The sequence below is a fragment of the Crocuta crocuta genome, unplaced genomic scaffold, assembly GCF_008692635.1.
Source record: "Crocuta crocuta isolate KB4526 unplaced genomic scaffold, BGI_CrCroc_1.0 scaffold96, whole genome shotgun sequence".
Lineage (NCBI taxonomy): Eukaryota > Metazoa > Chordata > Mammalia > Carnivora > Hyaenidae > Crocuta > Crocuta crocuta.
In genome coordinates this window covers 5,719,029-5,725,739 of record NW_027531522.1, presented here as the reverse complement: position 1 = coordinate 5,725,739, position 6,711 = coordinate 5,719,029, and the positions used below count along the sequence as shown (strand labels likewise).

Genomic DNA, 6,711 nt, shown 5'->3' with positions numbered 1-6,711 from the left:
GCATAGTCATTGAATTCTCATGCTGTCTCTCCATCACACACACGCGCACGCATGCACACACACAAACACACACACACACACACACACCCATCAATGGCTGGCACAGTAGGTAAGACACACGCCCAGACTGCAGGTAACTCACAAATAGTTTCTTTTACACTAATAAGCTTCACCCCTACGATGCCGCTGATGGGTTTTTTCCCCAGGTTTCAGGAGGAATGTATCACCCTTTCCTAGATGAGGGTTGCCGTACCGTTGATCATCCAAATACATACAGTTTTGAAAGTGAGCAGGCGTACAGTTATCAGTTATGCTGGGACCATAGACTCATTCTCTTTTCTGAGACACATCTTTACCATCCCTGACCACCTGTTTGTACCCCGTACACACCTACAGCACTACTGGATATACTGGTTCATGCGCATCTGCCTCCTCCTGACTGTAAGCCTCTTGGATCTTAGCTTATAACCGCCCTCCCTCGGCTGATGGTGATGCACGATGGCAGGTATAATGACACCTGTATTGGCAGATACGATGACATGTATGCTTGCACCAGATGGGAAACCTGGCTTCCTGTACAGAAAGCATGGCAGCCTGAGCCCCAGGGACTGGGTAAGAACCGTTCTCAAGGTCCAGGATCCAAACGATTCCTTCGACAAGACTCGGCTGCAGGCCAGTGGCACAGTCCCTGATGCTTTAGTGCTATCATCTATTTATTTTTTATTTTTTTAATGTTTATTTATTTTTGAGACAGAGAAAGACAGAGCGTGAGCAGGGGAGGGGCAGAGAGAGAGGGAGACACAGAATCTGAAACAGGCTCCTGGATCTGAGCTGTCAGCACAGAGCCCAACACGGGGCTTGAACCCACGAGTGGTGAGAACATGACCTGAGCCGAAGTTGGATGCTTAACCGACTGAGCCACCCAGGCGCCTCTCTAGTGTTATCATTTAAAGTATGCTATGTAACAGGAAGAAAGTCAAAGTTATGTTCAAATCTCAGCACAAAAACTCATAAGGCCCCCAGATCGAATGCACACACAGAATTAGGACATCAAAACTGCAGCCTGAACAATTTTCACCACAATCCATTTTTCCTCTATCCTCACCACCCCATGAATCAAACTGGGCTCACACTAACAATAACCTAACGTGCACCGATTCTAGCTCTCACCCTGCAGAGCACATAAACTCACCTCCTGAGATTTCTGCCCCTAGTCTTTGCGGATATGACAAGTGTTTCATATGTGTTCATCAATAGTCCTTTTATATATTTTCCTTTTTTTCCTGCTTGTGAATGTCCCTGCCGTGACAGTCACCGAATCAGGGTTCCGATATTGCCACTTGTGGAAGGCTCCATGAAACAACCCCTACGCCTGTGCAGTTTTAAGGAAACTAGCAGAACCTGCTGCTCTTGGTACCTTGAGGACTCCGGAGAACTCAGCCTGGCTTTCACATGTCAATGTCACTCCATTTGAAACAGTCCCAAGCTCCCTACCTGGTAGGCATTTGAAGAGGCTGGCCATTCCTGTTTTCTGATCCTGTCTAATGAACAGAAAAGCAGGGCTTCTAGGTGTCAGTACATAGGAGAACTTTTCACGAAAAGAGACTGGAACAAGGGATTTTGTGCACGGAAAGGTTTATGCCCCTCCCTCCACCGTGCAGTGTGCGACAAAGCAGCAGAGCCAAATGGTGTCTCCCTGAGCCTCTGGGATCGTGGCTCCCTGCTCCTAGGAGTTCAGATCGGCTTTCAAGAGCGACCCAGATGTAAGATATGGGAATATTAAGATGTCAGCTTGATTACTAACACAAGCTAGGCTGAGTCATACAGACTTATCCACCATGACAGGTCCTGCTAGTTTGCCACGAGCCCCATTAAACTTGGGGGGCAGATCTCCAACCAGAAGAAGGATGGAAGAGGCTGAGTCACCCGTGACCTACTTCATCTCTCAAATTCGGGTAAATCCCTCACCTAGAGAGAAATAGGGTGTGGGACCAGGAGCTTTTCACTAACAGAGGGTCCTCCACGTAGAAACTCAGGGCAAAAGCAAAGGAAGCCCTAGCTACTCACTTTCCTGAGGACTCTGACATTGACCCTTGGAAATGAGAATAAGAACATGTACTCCTATTTTGGTTTTCCTCCCAAGAAAATGCCCAAATACCTTTCAAGGCCACAATCCACATCTGCTTGCAACCAAAGCCCTTATTCTTAATCATTACATTATACTACCGCCCTGGAAACCTCTGCACATTACAAGATTTCAGTGCATGTTCACTAAAATTTAAATCATTATTCTCATTGCTGTTATTCTTGAGGTCATAAATACGTTTGGATTATTAAATGTGCTCTTCTAAAATTGGTCTTCACTCTATGCAAATCAGAATAATCCAAGAAACTTGCCACATTCTTCCTGAAACATATTTCAGAACGAGAGTTGATGTAGAAATGTCTTCAGCTCATTTCCTGCACAAAGCTAGAGTGCTGGGAAATCCTCTTCCATCAATCATGGGAATAAGTACAGTCTGGAATCTGGGAGCTGTAAAAGCTGGTGGACATTTTGGAGAGGTAATATTAATGGAATCAAATATTCAAGTGAGCTTATTTTTAAAGAATAAACCTATGTTATATAAAGAAGTCTGCACTTGGTATGATTGCTTATTTGTCTGGGCATTTTCATTTTTAAAAAATTGGTAGCAGATTTACAATGTATTTTAACAGCAGCCTGAGCATCACAGTAAAGTATGAGGTTAAAGTAGCCTGTAATGTTAGAAAAGCTGGTCTTTAAACCTAGTAATCAAGTGCATCTCTCAGGATGCATTCGGCTGAAAGTTATTGATGATAAAATTCAACTGGCTTAAGTAAGGGTAGGAACTTTATTTGTTGTCTTATATAAAAAAAAGAAGTAAGAAGTCTAGAGGTAAGGCCATAGTAGGGTGGGTTAATTCAGTGGCTCGTTGTCACCAGGGATCCTGATCTTTCTACCTTTCTCTTCTGTCATTTTCACTACATTGGCTATTCTCCTCAGGCTTGTCACCTCCTGGTCACAATATGGCTACAATAGCTCCAGGCATCACAGCTTGACACATGTCTAAGGATATAGGAAAAGAAGCCCCTTTCAGGGACCATTGTTAAGAAAGAGAAAAATGAATGCTCTCTTCGGCGGCACATGTATTAAAATTGGAACAATACAGAGATTAGCATGGACCCTGAGTGAGGATGACATGCAGATTTGTGAAGCGTTCTATACTAAGAACAATGAAAAAGAATGAGAAGAACTCTTCCATGAGAAAAACTCTTCCAAGACACTTCTCTTATGCCTCATTGGCCAGATTTCCCTTGCCTGGCTTTTCATAAACCAACCACTGGAGAGTTCCATTGTTCAATGGAACTTACCATAGCTGCCTAATGTCATTTTCTAGAACTGAGGAGAAGCCCAGCATCCTTGAAGGCTCTTTTGGTTAGTAATTACATTTATAAAACTTCCAACTGTTCTATCTGTGTATTACCCAAGCCACGCATTTCTGTTTTTGAAGTTGTAGGACTGTGGCTTTGCTCTGTCAGTGGGCTCATGTTAAGCAGGGCCAATCAAAACCTTTTATAACTTTAACAGAGTGACCATAATTCTGTTTGCTCTAGGCTTTAATGTTTCAATGTCTTCAAAAGTGCCTCTTTACTTCCTGACATGAACCAATGGGTTGATTTTTACTGGGCTTCATTGAAAAACACATGTATTTTGAAAAACTAATATTCAACATTCTTTTGCCCATGCATTCAGTCATCGGTCTTTGATGCCCACTATGTGACTAGCACTACCCAAGGAGTTGGTAATAGGCAGGTCCAAAGCTTGTTTCCAGTCTAGTGAGGGAACTTCAGACAGGTACACAATGTGATGGCAGAGAATTTGTGAAGTATCCAGTAGACCTAAGAACACAAGGAAGTAATGGCCCTTAGGAACGGCGATGAATTCTGGCTTAGAGAAAAGAGGCCTCATAGTGAAGCTGATATTAGAGAGGGCTCTTGAAGGATGAGTAGGTGAAAGGGTACTTCAGACCGAGGTAAACCTGATGCAAAACCATCAAGTCATTTGTGCAAAGAGACAGGGAGGGCGTGACATGTTTGGAGAATGGTGAGGAGTTACTACCTGGGGTAGTAAGAGGGAAGTGGTGGGCAATGGCGTGAGATGTGAATAGATCTTGAAGGGAACTTGAAACTTTCTCAATGGAGGGCTGTCCCTCTTCAGTCTGAGAGGTGCTGCATCCCAATAATTTTTTCATTCATTCAGTAAACATATCTGTCAAACATTTCTTATGGTCAAACACCAAAAAAAAAAAAAAAAAAGCTAAAAATGTCAAAAATCTCATAAAATTTCACCTAATCACATGCCTTCTGGTTTTATGCCTTTAATTTATCCCTCTCCTCTGTCTTTTGTTCAACCTACAACCATTTTAAAGGTTTTTTTAAATTAAAAAATATCTTTCTCTTCATCCGACTTCTCAAAAGAACACTCTACCCACCTTCTTCCCTTCATCACCAAAGTCCCTGAGACACTGCTGGTGACGTGTCTCCAGAGTCTCATCTCCCACTAACTTCTCAGCTTCTCACAGGGATTGCTGCCCTCATTTTCTGTCAAATTTACCAACAGTAACCTTTGAATTGCTATTTTTGGCTTTCATCCCACTTGATCTTTCTGTGATTCTCTATACTGTGATTTAACCCTTCTTCACTGAAACTCTCTGGTGCCCTAGAACAGCACTCTTTGATCTTTCTCCTATAGCTGATATCATTTCTCTTTGATGTTCACAGTCTCCTTCCTCTTGGCCCACCTCTCAAATATTTCTGTTCCCTTCTTGACTGTCTTTCATCTTTTTTCTCTTCTTGCTCTCCAGTTTCTTCATAGATGATCGTATCTACAATCACAGCCTCAGTAAGTGTGGGCTGATGGTTCCCAAGTCTGTCTCCCCAGAGAAAACTATACTCCCAGCTTGGGGTCCCCTCTAGCCTGCTGATTGCTAAGTAATGACCCTGGAGCTCTAAATGTGTCTCCCATTTAACAGGTCTAAGATTGAGCCCATCACTTGCCTTACACACTATCTTCTTTTCTATATTCAGTCCTTATCAATAGCACAAGGTGGATGAGAAGTCTAACTGTACAGAAGGAAGAAAGGTTTCATTTGTAAAAGAAAAAAAATGTGGATCAGATTAGATCCTAAGATAGTTAAAATGACAAAGGAAGTCATGTTACAATTCTTTGCATTTAAGATTATACTTCACGGGACGCCTGGGTGACTCAGTCGGTTGAGCATCCGACTTCGGCTCAGGTCATGATCTCACAGTTCATGGGTTCGAGCCCTGCGTTGGGCTCTGTGTTGACAGCTAGCTCAGAGGCTGGAGCCTGTTCAGATTCTGTATCTCCCTCTCTCTCTGACCCTCCCCTGCTCACGCTGTCTTCCTCTCTCTCAGAAATAAATAAAAACATTAAATTTTTTAAAATGAAGATTATATTTCATACCCATACTCAAGATATTGGACTGGAAAAGATTCTCATGGGGCTTCTCCAGTTTTAGAATGCATAAAAATCACCTGGAGGGCTTTGTTAAAACAGATTCCTGAGTCCCATGTATGAGAATCTAATTCTTGGGGTCTGGTGTGGAGTGTGAGAATTTGCATTTCTAATGAACTCCTAGTGATGCTGGTCCATGGACCCTGATTTGGGTACCACTGCCCTAGAGGACATCAACTTCAACTTGGCACATTCTATCGAGCCTCAGACTTGCTCTGTGGGCACTGCTTGCCAAGGGCTTAGTCTTGGTTGAAAAAAACACTGACGTGTAGTTACTAGAGTAGAAGTCCCAGTGGAGCCCATACCTGGATTTGTACTCTCACTTGCCTACTTACCAATTGTGTGATACTGGGAAGTTACCTAACTTCTTTCTTCACTTTCCTTAGAGTGAAACCAAGATGACCATAATCCATGTTGCCTGGGATTGTTATGAAAATTGAGTTAATTCCTGTAAAGTACTTTCCCCAGTAGTGGTACACAGTAAACTCTCAAAAGATGTTTATTTTTTTTTAATAGTAGGAGTTTGTATGGAGAAGAATGGTAAGAAATTAAGCCAACAGATATGCTAGCTCTGGGTCTAAAGTCTACAAATTATATCACCCTCTACTTTACCGCTAACCGCCAGGATATTTCCTTTTGCTTCTTGGTGATTTTAGCATCTGACTCATTGCCACTCTCTACAACACTAGAATTCCTTCATTCTTGGAAATTCCAGCGCTCTCAGATAGGATCCTTCTGACACCAGGCTTCTCGGTTCCAGAAGCTCCTCTTTGCCAGCTATCTGATCCTCCACCTTGCCTCAGCTTCTCATTCTCATGGCCATAACCTAGAACTTCATCAGTAATCTTCCCTCTTCCCTAACCTCAATTTCATGCAACCCACCCTGACCAACACTCACTGTCTCCCCAGTTCACTCCTTTTGCTGCCTTAACTCTACCAATGCTGTAACTTCTGGGGGCTTTCCTACCCACTGGCCCTATCACTTTTCATTCCCCTCATCTTCCTGCTACAACCTCTCCTCATCTCACTCAGGCGAAGTTCCCCAGTCCCTTGTCATAATTCCCTCTACTTTGCATACTCCATCATTCTTCGTCCACTCCATACCACACCCATACAGCTGAACCTGACGGGGGCACAGCCTATAACAACATCAT

At 43.1% G+C, this 6,711-nt stretch overlaps 1 non-coding gene across 1 annotated transcript; it reads left to right on the top strand.

Moving 5' to 3' along the window:
* Window positions 1-3,144: 3,144 nt before the first annotated feature.
* On the top strand, window positions 3,145-3,248 carry LOC144238657 (U6 spliceosomal RNA). Its single transcript, XR_013337181.1, has one exon. It is a non-coding gene; the product is annotated as a U6 spliceosomal RNA (small nuclear RNA).
* The last annotated feature ends 3,463 nt before the right edge of the window (window positions 3,249-6,711 follow it).